This window comes from Petromyzon marinus, unplaced genomic scaffold (genome assembly GCF_048934315.1).
Source record: "Petromyzon marinus isolate PM22_M1 ecotype Great Lakes invasive population unplaced genomic scaffold, UKy_Petmar_22M1.pri1.0 PM_Scaffold_487, whole genome shotgun sequence".
NCBI lineage: Eukaryota > Metazoa > Chordata > Hyperoartia > Petromyzontiformes > Petromyzontidae > Petromyzon > Petromyzon marinus.
In genome coordinates, this window is record NW_027423487.1 from 22,015 (window position 1) to 32,733 (window position 10,719).

The window sequence follows — 10,719 nt, forward strand, 5'->3', positions numbered from 1 at the left end:
TCAGCCCTCTTGTCTTAGTGTGTCAGCCCTCTTGTCTTAGTGTGTCAGCCTCTTGTCTAAGTGTGTCAGCCCTCTTGTCGAAGTGTGTCAGCCTCTTGTCTAAGTGTGTCAGCCCTCTTGTCTTAGTGTGTCAGCCCTCTTGTCTTAGTGTGTCAGCCTCTTGTCTAAGTGTGTCAGCCCTCTTGTCTAAGTGTGTCAGCCCTCTTGTCTAAGTGTGTCAGCCTTTTGTGTAAGTGTGTCAGCCTCTTGTCTAAGTGTGTCAGCCCTCTTGTCTAAGTGTGTCAGCCCTCTTGTCTAAGTGTGTCAGCCCTCTTGTCTAAGTGTGTCAGCCTCTTGTCTAAGTGTGTCAGCCCTCTTGTCTAAGTGTGTCAGCCTCTTGTCTTAGTGTGTCAGCCTCTTGTCTAAGTGTGTCAGCCTCTTGTATAAGTGTGTCAGCCCTCTTGTCTAAGTGTGTCAGCCCTCTTGTCTAAGTGTGTCAGCCTCTTGTCTAAGTGTGTCAGCCCTCTTGTCTAAGTGTGTCAGCCCTCTTGTCTAAGTGTGTCAGCCTCTTGTCTAAGTGTGTCAGCCTCTTGTCTAAGTGTGTCAGCCTCTTGTCTAAGTGTGTCAGCCTCTTGTCTTAGTGTGTCAGTCTCTTGTCTAAGTGTGTCAGCCCTCTTGTCTAAGTGTGTCAGCCCTCTTGTCTAAGTGTGTCAGCCTCTTGTCTAAGTGTGTCAGCCTCTTGTCTAAGTGTGTCAGTCTCTTGTCTAAGTGTGTCAGCCCTCTTGTCTAAGTGTGTCAGCCTCTTGTCTAAGTGTGTCAGCCCTCTTGTCTAAGTGTGTCAGCCTCTTGTCTAAGTGTGTCAGCCCTCTTGTCTTAGTGTGTCAGCCCTCTTGTCTAAGTGTGTCAGCCCTCTTGTCTAAGTGTGTCAGCCCTCTTGTCTAAGTGTGTCAGCCCTCTTGTCTTAGTGTGTCAGCCCTCTTGTCTTAGTGTGTCAGCCCTCTTGTCTTAGTGTGTCAGCCTCTTGTCTAAGTGTGTCAGCCCTCTTGTCTAAGTGTGTCAGCCCTCTTGTCTAAGTGTGTCAGCCTCTTGTCTAAGTGTGTCAGCCTCTTGTCTAAGTGTGTCAGCCTCTTGTCTAAGTGTGTCAGCCCTCTTGTCTAAGTGTGTCAGCCCTCTTGTCTAAGTGTGTCAGCCCTCTTGTCTTAGTGTGTCAGCCTCTTGTCTAAGTGTGTCAGCCTCTTGTCTAAGTGTGTCAGCCTCTTGTTGTCTAAGTGTGTCAGCCTCTTGTCTAAGTGTCAGCCTCTTGTCTAAGTGTGTCAGCCTCTTGTCTAAGTGTGTCAGCCCTCTTGTCTAAGTGTGTCAGCCTCTTGTCTAAGTGCTGTGTCAGCCTCTTGTCTTAGTGTGTCAGCCCTCTTGTCTAAGTGTGTTAGCCCTCTTGTCTAAGTGTGTCAGCCTCTTGTCTAAGTGTGTCAGCCCTCTTGTCTAAGTGTCAGCCTTCTTGTCTAAGTGTGTCAGCCCTCTTGTCTAAGTGTGTCAGCCCTCTTGTCTAAGTGTGTCAGCCCTCTTGTCTTAGTGTGTCAGCCCTCTTGTCTAAGTGGGTCAGCCTCTTGTCTAAGTGTGTCAGCCTCTTGTCTAAGTGTGTCAGCCCTCTTGTCTTAGTGTGTCAGCCTCTTGTCTAAGTGTGTCAGCCTCTTGTCTTAGTGTGTCAGTCTCTTGTCTAAGTGTGTCAGCCCTCTTGTCTTAGTGTGTCAGCCTCTTGTCTAAGTGTGTCAGCCCTCTTGTCTAAGTGTGTCAGCCTCTTGTCTAAGTGTGTCAGCCCTCTTGTCTTAGTGTGTCAGCCTCTTGTCTAAGTGTGTCAGCCTCTTGTCTAAGTGTGTCAGCCCTCTTGTCTAAGTGTGTCAGCCCTCTTGTCTAAGTGTGTCAGCCTCTTGTCTAAGTGTGTCAGCCTCTTGTCTAAGTGTGTCAGCCTCTTGTCTAAGTGTGTCAGCCCTCTTGTCTAAGTGTGTCAGCCCTCTTGTCTAAGTGTGTCAGCCCTCTTGTCTAAGTGTGTCAGCCCTCTTGTCTAAGTGTGTCAGTCTCTTGTCTAAGTGTGTCAGCCCTCTTGTCTAAGTGTGGCAGCTTCTTGTCTAAGTGTGTCAGCCCTCTTGTCTAAGTGTGTCAGTCTCTTGTCTAAGTGTGTCGTCCTCTTGTCTAAGTGTGTCAGCCTCTTGTCTAAGTGTGTCAGCCCTCTTGTCTAAGTGTGTCAGCCCTCTTGTCTAAGTGTGTCAGCCTCTTGTCTAAGTGTGTCAGCCTCTTGTCTAAGTGTGTCAGTCTCTTGTCTAAGTGTGTCAGCCTCTTGTCTAAGTGTGTCAGCCCTCTTGTCTTAGTGTGTCAGCCCTCTTGTCTTAGTGTGTCAGCCCTCTTGTCTAAGTGTGTCACCCCTCTTGTCTAAGTGTGTCAGCCCTCTTTGTCTAAGTGTGTCAGCCCTCTTGTCTTAGTATGTCAGCCTCTTGTCTAAGTGTGTCAGTCTCTTGTCTAAGTGTGTCAGCCCTCTTGTCTAAGTGTGTCAGCCTCTTGTCTAAGTGTGTCAGCCTCTTGTCTAAGTGTGTCAGCCCTCTTGTCTTAGTGTGTCAGCCTCTTGTCTAAGTGTGTCAGCCTCTTGTCTAAGTGTGTCAGCCTCTTGTCTAAGTGTGTCAGCCTCTTGTCTTAGTGTGTCAGCCCTCTTGTCTTAGTGTGTCAGCCCTCTTGTCTAAGTGTGTCACCCCTCTTGTCTAAGTGTGTCAGCCCTCTTTGTCTAAGTGTGTCAGCCCTCTTGTCTTAGTGTGTCAGCCTCTTGTCTAAGTGTGTCAGCCCTCTTGTCTAAGTGTGTCAGCCTCTTGTCTAAGTGTGTCAGCCTCTTGTCTAAGTGTGTCAGCCCTCTTGTCTTAGTGTGTCAGTCTCTTGTCTAAGTGTGTCAGCTTCTTGTCTAAGTGTGTCAGCCCTCTTGTCTAAGTGTGTCAGCCTCTTGTCTAAGTGTGTCAGCCTCTTGTCTAAGTGTGTCAGCCTCTTGTCTAAGTGTGTCAGCCTTTTGTGTAAGTGTGTCAGCCTCTTGTCTAAGTGTGTCAGCCCTCTTGTCTAAGTGTGTCAGCCCTCTTGTCTAAGTGTGTCAGCCCTCTTGTCTAAGTGTGTCAGCCTCTTGTCTAAGTGTGTCAGCCCTCTTGTCTAAGTGTGTCAGCCTCTTGTCTTAGTGTGTCAGCCTCTTGTCTAAGTGTGTCAGCCTCTTGTCTAAGTGTGTCAGCCCTCTTGTCTAAGTGTGTCAGCCCTCTTGTCTAAGTGTGTCAGCCTCTTGTCTAAGTGTGTCAGCCCTCTTGTCTAAGTGTGTCAGCCCTCTTGTCTAAGTGTGTCAGCCTCTTGTCTAAGTGTGTCAGCCTCTTGTCTAAGTGTGTCAGCCCTCTTGTCTAAGTGTGTCAGCCTCTTGTCTAAGTGTGTCAGCCTCTTGTCTTAGTGTGTCAGTCTCTTGTCTAAGTGTGTCAGCCCTCTTGTCTAAGTGTGTCAGCCCTCTTGTCTAAGTGTGTCAGCCTCTTGTCTAAGTGTGTCAGCCTCTTGTCTAAGTGTGTCAGTCTCTTGTCTAAGTGTGTCAGCCCTCTTGTCTAAGTGTGTCAGCCTCTTGTCTAAGTGTGTCAGCCCTCTTGTCTAAGTGTGTCAGCCTCTTGTCTAAGTGTGTCAGCCCTCTTGTCTTAGTGTGTCAGCCCTCTTGTCTAAGTGTGTCAGCCCTCTTGTCTAAGTGTGTCAGCCCTCTTGTCTAAGTGTGTCAGCCCTCTTGTCTAAGTGTGTCAGCCCTCTTGTCTTAGTGTGTCAGCCCTCTTGTCTTAGTGTGTCAGCCTCTTGTCTAAGTGTGTCAGCCCTCTTGTCTAAGTGTGTCAGCCCTCTTGTCTAAGTGTGTCAGCCTCTTGTGTAAGTGTGTCAGCCTCTTGTCTAAGTGTGTCAGCCTCTTGTCTAAGTGTGTCAGCCTCTTGTCTAAGTGTGTCAGCCCTCTTGTCTAAGTGTGTCAGCCCTCTTGTCTAAGTGTGTCAGCCCTCTTGTCTTAGTGTGTCAGCCTCTTGTCTAAGTGTGTCAGCCTCTTGTCTAAGTGTGTCAGCCTCTTGTTGTCTAAGTGTGTCAGCCTCTTGTCTAAGTGTCAGCCTCTTGTCTAAGTGTGTCAGCCTCTTGTCTAAGTGTGTCAGCCCTCTTGTCTAAGTGTGTCAGCCTCTTGTCTAAGTGCTGTGTCAGCCTCTTGTCTTAGTGTGTCAGCCCTCTTGTCTAAGTGTGTTAGCCCTCTTGTCTAAGTGTGTCAGCCTCTTGTCTAAGTGTGTCAGCCCTCTTGTCTAAGTGTCAGCCTTCTTGTCTAAGTGTGTCAGCCCTCTTGTCTAAGTGTGTCAGCCCTCTTGTCTAAGTGTGTCAGCCCTCTTGTCTTAGTGTGTCAGCCCTCTTGTCTAAGTGGGTCAGCCTCTTGTCTAAGTGTGTCAGCCTCTTGTCTAAGTGTGTCAGCCCTCTTGTCTTAGTGTGTCAGCCTCTTGTCTAAGTGTGTCAGCCTCTTGTCTTAGTGTGTCAGTCTCTTGTCTAAGTGTGTCAGCCCTCTTGTCTTAGTGTGTCAGCCTCTTGTCTAAGTGTGTCAGCCCTCTTGTCTAAGTGTGTCAGCCTCTTGTCTAAGTGTGTCAGCCCTCTTGTCTTAGTGTGTCAGCCTCTTGTCTAAGTGTGTCAGCCTCTTGTCTAAGTGTGTCAGCCCTCGTGTCTAAGTGTGTCAGCCCTCTTGTCTAAGTGTGTCAGCCTCTTGTCTAAGTGTGTCAGCCTCTTGTCTAAGTGTGTCAGCCTCTTGTCTAAGTGTGTCAGCCCTCTTGTCTAAGTGTGTCAGCCCTCTTCTCTAAGTGTGTCAGTCTCTTGTCTAAGTGTGTCAGCCCTCTTGTCTTAGTGTGTCAGCCTCTTGTCTAAGTGTGTCAGCCCTCTTGTCTAAGTGTGTCAGCCTCTTGTCTAAGTGTGTCAGCCCTCTTGTCTTAGTGTGTCAGCCTCTTGTCTAAGTGTGTCAGCCTCTTGTCTAAGTGTGTCAGCCCTCGTGTCTAAGTGTGTCAGCCCTCTTGTCTAAGTGTGTCAGCCTCTTGTCTAAGTGTGTCAGCCTCTTGTCTAAGTGTGTCAGCCTCTTGTCTAAGTGTGTCAGCCCTCTTGTCTAAGTGTGTCAGCCCTCTTCTCTAAGTGTGTCAGCCCTCTTGTCTAAGTGTGTCAGCCCTCTTGTCTAAGTGTGTCAGTCTCTTGTCTAAGTGTGTCAGCCCTCTTGTCTAAGTGTGGCAGCTTCTTGTCTAAGTGTGTCAGCCCTCTTGTCTAAGTGTGTCAGTCTCTTGTCTAAGTGTGTCGTCCTCTTGTCTAAGTGTGTCAGCCTCTTGTCTAAGTGTGTCAGCCCTCTTGTCTAAGTGTGTCAGCCCTCTTGTCTAAGTGTGTCAGCCTCTTGTCTAAGTGTGTCAGCCTCTTGTCTAAGTGTGTCAGTCTCTTGTCTAAGTGTGTCGTCCTCTTGTCTAAGTGTGTCAGCCTCTTGTCTAAGTGTGTCAGCCCTCTTGTCTAAGTGTGTCAGCCCTCTTGTCTAAGTGTGTCAGCCTCTTGTCTAAGTGTGTCAGCCTCTTGTCTAAGTGTGTCAGTCTCTTGTCTAAGTGTGTCAGCCTCTTGTCTAAGTGTGTCAGCCCTCTTGTCTTAGTGTGTCAGCCCTCTTGTCTTAGTGTGTCAGCCCTCTTGTCTAAGTGTGTCACCCCTCTTGTCTAAGTGTGTCAGCCCTCTTTGTCTAAGTGTGTCAGCCCTCTTGTCTTAGTATGTCAGCCTCTTGTCTAAGTGTGTCAGTCTCTTGTCTAAGTGTGTAAGCCCTCTTGTCTAAGTGTGTCAGCCTCTTGTCTAAGTGTGTCAGCCTCTTGTCTAAGTGTGTCAGCCCTCTTGTCTTAGTGTGTCAGCCTCTTGTCTAAGTGTGTCAGCCTCTTGTCTAAGTGTGTCAGCCTCTTGTCTAAGTGTGTCAGCCTCTTGTCTTAGTGTGTCAGCCCTCTTGTCTTAGTGTGTCAGCCCTCTTGTCTAAGTGTGTCACCCCTCTTGTCTAAGTGTGTCAGCCCTCTTTGTCTAAGTGTGTCAGCCCTCTTGTCTTAGTGTGTCAGCCTCTTGTCTAAGTGTGTCAGCCCTCTTGTCTAAGTGTGTCAGCCTCTTGTCTAAGTGTGTCAGCCTCTTGTCTAAGTGTGTCAGCCCTCTTGTCTTAGTGTGTCAGTCTCTTGTCTAAGTGTGTCAGCTTCTTGTCTAAGTGTGTCAGCCCTCTTGTCTAAGTGTGTCAGCCTCTTGTCTAAGTGTGTCAGCCTCTTGTCTAAGTGTGTCAGCCTCTTGTCTTAGTGTGTCAGCCCTCTTGTCTTAGTGTGTCAGCCCTCTTGTCTAAGTGTGTCAGCCTCTTGTCTAAGTGTGTCAGCCTCTTGTCTAAGTGTGTCAGCCCTCTTGTCTTAGTGTGTCAGCCCTCTTGTCTTAGTGTGTCAGCCCTCTTGTCTAAGTGTGTCAGCCTCTTGTCTTAGTGTGTCAGCCTCTTGTCTAAGTGTGTCAGTCTCTTGTCTAAGTGTGTCAGCCTCTTGTCTAAGTGTGTCAGCCTCTTGTCTAAGTGTGTCAGCCTCTTGTCTTAGTGTGTCAGCCTCTTGTCTAAGTGTGTCAGTCTCTTGTCTAAGTGTGTCAGCCTCTTGTCTAAGTGTGTCAGCCTCTTGTCTAAGTGTGTCAGTCTCCGGTCTAAGTGTGTCAGCCTCTTGTCTAAGTGTGTCAGCCTCTTGTCTTTGTGTGTCAGCCTCTTGTCTAAGTGTGTCAGCCTCTTGTCTAAGTGTGTCAGCCTCTTGTCTAAGTGTGTCAGCCCTCTTGTCTAAGTGTGTCAGCCTCCTGTCTAACTGTGTCAGCCTCTTGTCTAAGTGTGTCAGCCTCTTGTCTTAGTGTGTCAGCCCTCTTGTCTTAGTGTGTCAGCCCTCTTGTCTAAGTGTGTCAGCCTCTTGTCTAAGTGTGTCAGCCTCTTGTCTAAGTGTGTCAGCCCTCTTGTCTTAGTGTGTCAGCCTCTTGTCTAAGTGTGTCAGCCTCTTGTCTAAGTGTGTCAGCCCTCTTGTCTAAGTGTGTCAGCCTCTTGTCTAAGTGTGTCAGCCCTCTTGTCTAAGTGTGTCAGTCTCTTGTCTAAGTGTGTCAGCCTCTTGTCTAAGTGTGTCAGCCCTCTTGTCTAAGTGTGTCAGTCTCTTGTCTAAGTGTGTCAGCCTCTTGTCTAAGTGTGTCAGCCTCTTGTCTTAGTGTGTCAGCCCTCTTGTCTAAGTGTGTCAGCCTCTTGTCTAAGTGTGTCAGTCTCTTGTCTAAGTGTGTCAGCCCTCTTGTCTTAGTGTGTCAGCCCTCTTGTCTAAGTGGGTCAGCCTCTTGTCTAAGTGTGTCAGCCTCTTGTCTAAGTGTGTCAGCCCTCTTGTCTTAGTGTGTCAGCCTCTTGTCTAAGTGTGTCAGCCTCTTGTCTTAGTGTGTCAGTCTCTTGTCTAAGTGTGTCAGCCCTCTTGTCTTAGTGTGTCAGCCTCTTGTCTAAGTGTGTCAGCCCTCTTGTCTAAGTGTGTCAGCCTCTTGTCTAAGTGTGTCAGCCCTCTTGTCTTAGTGTGTCAGCCTCTTGTCTAAGTGTGTCAGCCTCTTGTCTAAGTGTGTCAGCCCTCTTGTCTAAGTGTGTCAGCCCTCTTGTCTAAGTGTGTCAGCCTCTTGTCTAAGTGTGTCAGCCTCTTGTCTAAGTGTGTCAGCCCTCTTGTCTAAGTGTGTCAGCCCTCTTGTCTAAGTGTGTCAGCCCTCTTGTCTAAGTGTGTCAGCCCTCTTGTCTAAGTGTGTCAGTCTCTTGTCTAAGTGTGTCAGCCCTCTTGTCTAAGTGTGTCAGCTTCTTGTCTAAGTGTGTCAGCCCTCTTGTCTAAGTGTGTCAGCCCTCTTGTCTAAGTGTGTCAGCCCTCTTGTCTAAGTGTGTCAGTCTCTTGTCTAAGTGTGTCGTCCTCTTGTCTAAGTGTGTCAGCCTCTTGTCTAAGTGTGTCAGCCCTCTTGTCTAAGTGTGTCAGCCCTCTTGTCTAAGTGTGTCAGCCTCTTGTCTAAGTGTGTCAGCCTCTTGTCTAAGTGTGTCAGTCTCTTGTCTAAGTGTGTCAGCCTCTTGTCTAAGTGTGTCAGCCCTCTTGTCTTAGTGTGTCAGCCCTCTTGTCTTAGTGTGTCAGCCCTCTTGTCTAAGTGTGTCACCCCTCTTGTCTAAGTGTGTCAGCCCTCTTTGTCTAAGTGTGTCAGCCCTCTTGTCTTAGTATGTCAGCCTCTTGTCTAAGTGTGTCAGTCTCTTGTCTAAGTGTGTCAGCCCTCTTGTCTAAGTGTGTCAGCCTCTTGTCTAAGTGTGTCAGCCTCTTGTCTAAGTGTGTCAGCCCTCTTGTCTTAGTGTGTCAGCCTCTTGTCTAAGTGTGTCAGCCTCTTGTCTAAGTGTGTCAGCCTCTTGTCTAAGTGTGTCAGCCTCTTGTCTTAGTGTGTCAGCCCTCTTGTCTTAGTGTGTCAGCCCTCTTGTCTAAGTGTGTCACCCCTCTTGTCTAAGTGTGTCAGCCCTCTTTGTCTAAGTGTGTCAGCCCTCTTGTCTTAGTGTGTCAGCCTCTTGTCTAAGTGTGTCAGTCTCTTGTCTAAGTGTGTCAGCCCTCTTGTCTAAGTGTGTCAGCCTCTTGTCTAAGTGTGTCAGCCTCTTGTCTAAGTGTGTCAGTCTCTTGTCTAAGTGTGTCAGCTTCTTGTCTAAGTGTGTCAGCCCTCTTGTCTAAGTGTGTCAGCCTCTTGTCTAAGTGTGTCAGCCTCTTGTCTAAGTGTGTCAGCCTCTTGTCTTAGTGTGTCAGCCCTCTTGTCTTAGTGTGTCAGCCCTCTTGTCTAAGTGTGTCAGCCTCTTGTCTAAGTGTGTCAGCCTCTTGTCTAAGTGTGTCAGCCCTCTTGTCTTAGTGTGTCAGCCCTCTTGTCTTAGTGTGTCAGCCCTCTTGTCTAAGTGTGTCAGCCTCTTGTCTTAGTGTGTCAGCCTCTTGTCTAAGTGTGTCAGTCTCTTGTCTAAGTGTGTCAGCCTCTTGTCTAAGTGTGTCAGCCTCTTGTCTAAGTGTGTCAGCCTCTTGTCTTAGTGTGTCAGCCTCTTGTCTAAGTGTGTCAGTCTCTTGTCTAAGTGTGTCAGCCACTTGTCTAAGTGTGTCAGCCTCTTGTCTAAGTGTGTCAGCCCTCTTGTCTAAGTGTGTCAGCCCTCTTGTCTAAGTGTGTCAGCCCTCTTGTCTAAGTGTGTCAGTCTCTTGTCTAAGTGTGTCAGCCCTCTTGTCTAAGTGTGTCAGCTTCTTGTCTAAGTGTGTCAGCCCTCTTGTCTAAGTGTGTCAGCCCTCTTGTCTAAGTGTGTCAGCCCTCTTGTCTAAGTGTGTCGTCCTCTTGTCTAAGTGTGTCAGCCTCTTGTCTAAGTGTGTCAGCCCTCTTGTCTAAGTGTGTCAGCCCTCTTGTCTAAGTGTGTCAGCCTCTTGTCTAAGTGTGTCAGCCTCTTGTCTAAGTGTGTCAGTCTCTTGTCTAAGTGTGTCAGCCTCTTGTCTAAGTGTGTCAGCCCTCTTGTCTTAGTGTGTCAGCCCTCTTGTCTAAGTGTGTCACCCCTCTTGTCTAAGTGTGTCAGCCCTCTTTGTCTAAGTGTGTCAGCCCTCTTGTCTTAGTATGTCAGCCTCTTGTCTAAGTGTGTCAGTCTCTTGTCTAAGTGTGTCAGCCCTCTTGTCTAAGTGTGTCAGCCTCTTGTCTAAGTGTGTCAGCCTCTTGTCTAAGTGTGTCAGCCCTCTTGTCTTAGTGTGTCAGCCTCTTGTCTAAGTGTGTCAGCCTCTTGTCTAAGTGTGTCAGCCTCTTGTCTAAGTGTGTCAGCCTCTTGTCTTAGTGTGTCAGCCCTCTTGTCTTAGTGTGTCAGCCCTCTTGTCTAAGTGTGTCACCCCTCTTGTCTAAGTGTGTCAGCCCTCTTTGTCTAAGTGTGTCAGCCCTCTTGTCTTAGTGTGTCAGCCTCTTGTCTAAGTGTGTCAGTCTCTTGTCTAAGTGTGTCAGCCCTCTTGTCTAAGTGTGTCAGCCTCTTGTCTAAGTGTGTCAGCCTCTTGTCTAAGTGTGTCAGCCCTCTTGTCTTAGTGTGTCAGTCTCTTGTCTAAGTGTGTCAGCTTCTTGTCTAAGTGTGTCAGCCCTCTTGTCTAAGTGTGTCAGCCTCTTGTCTAAGTGTGTCAGCCTCTTGTCTAAGTGTGTCAGCCTCTTGTCTTAGTGTGTCAGCCCTCTTGTCTTAGTGTGTCAGCCCTCTTGTCTAAGTGTGTCAGCCTCTTGTCTAAGTGTGTCAGCCTCTTGTCTAAGTGTGTCAGCCCTCTTGTCTTAGTGTGTCAGCCCTCTTGTCTTAGTGTGTCAGCCCTCTTGTCTAAGTGTGTCAGCCTCTTGTCTTAGTGTGTCAGCCTCTTGTCTAAGTGTGTCAGTCTCTTGTCTAAGTGTGTCAGCCTCTTGTCTAAGTGTGTCAGCCTCTTGTCTAAGTGTGTCAGCCTCTTGTCTTAGTGTGTCAGCCTCTTGTCTAAGTGTGTCAGTCTCTTGTCTAAGTGTGTCAGCCTCTTGTCTAAGTGTGTCAGCCTCTTGTCTAAGTGTGTCAGTCTCCGGTCAAAGTGTGTCAGCCTCTTGTCTAAGTGTGTCAGCCTCTTGTCTTTGTGTGTCAGCCTCTTGTCTAAGTGTGTCAGCCTCTTGTCTAAGTGTGTCAGCCTCTTGTCTAAGTGTGTCAGC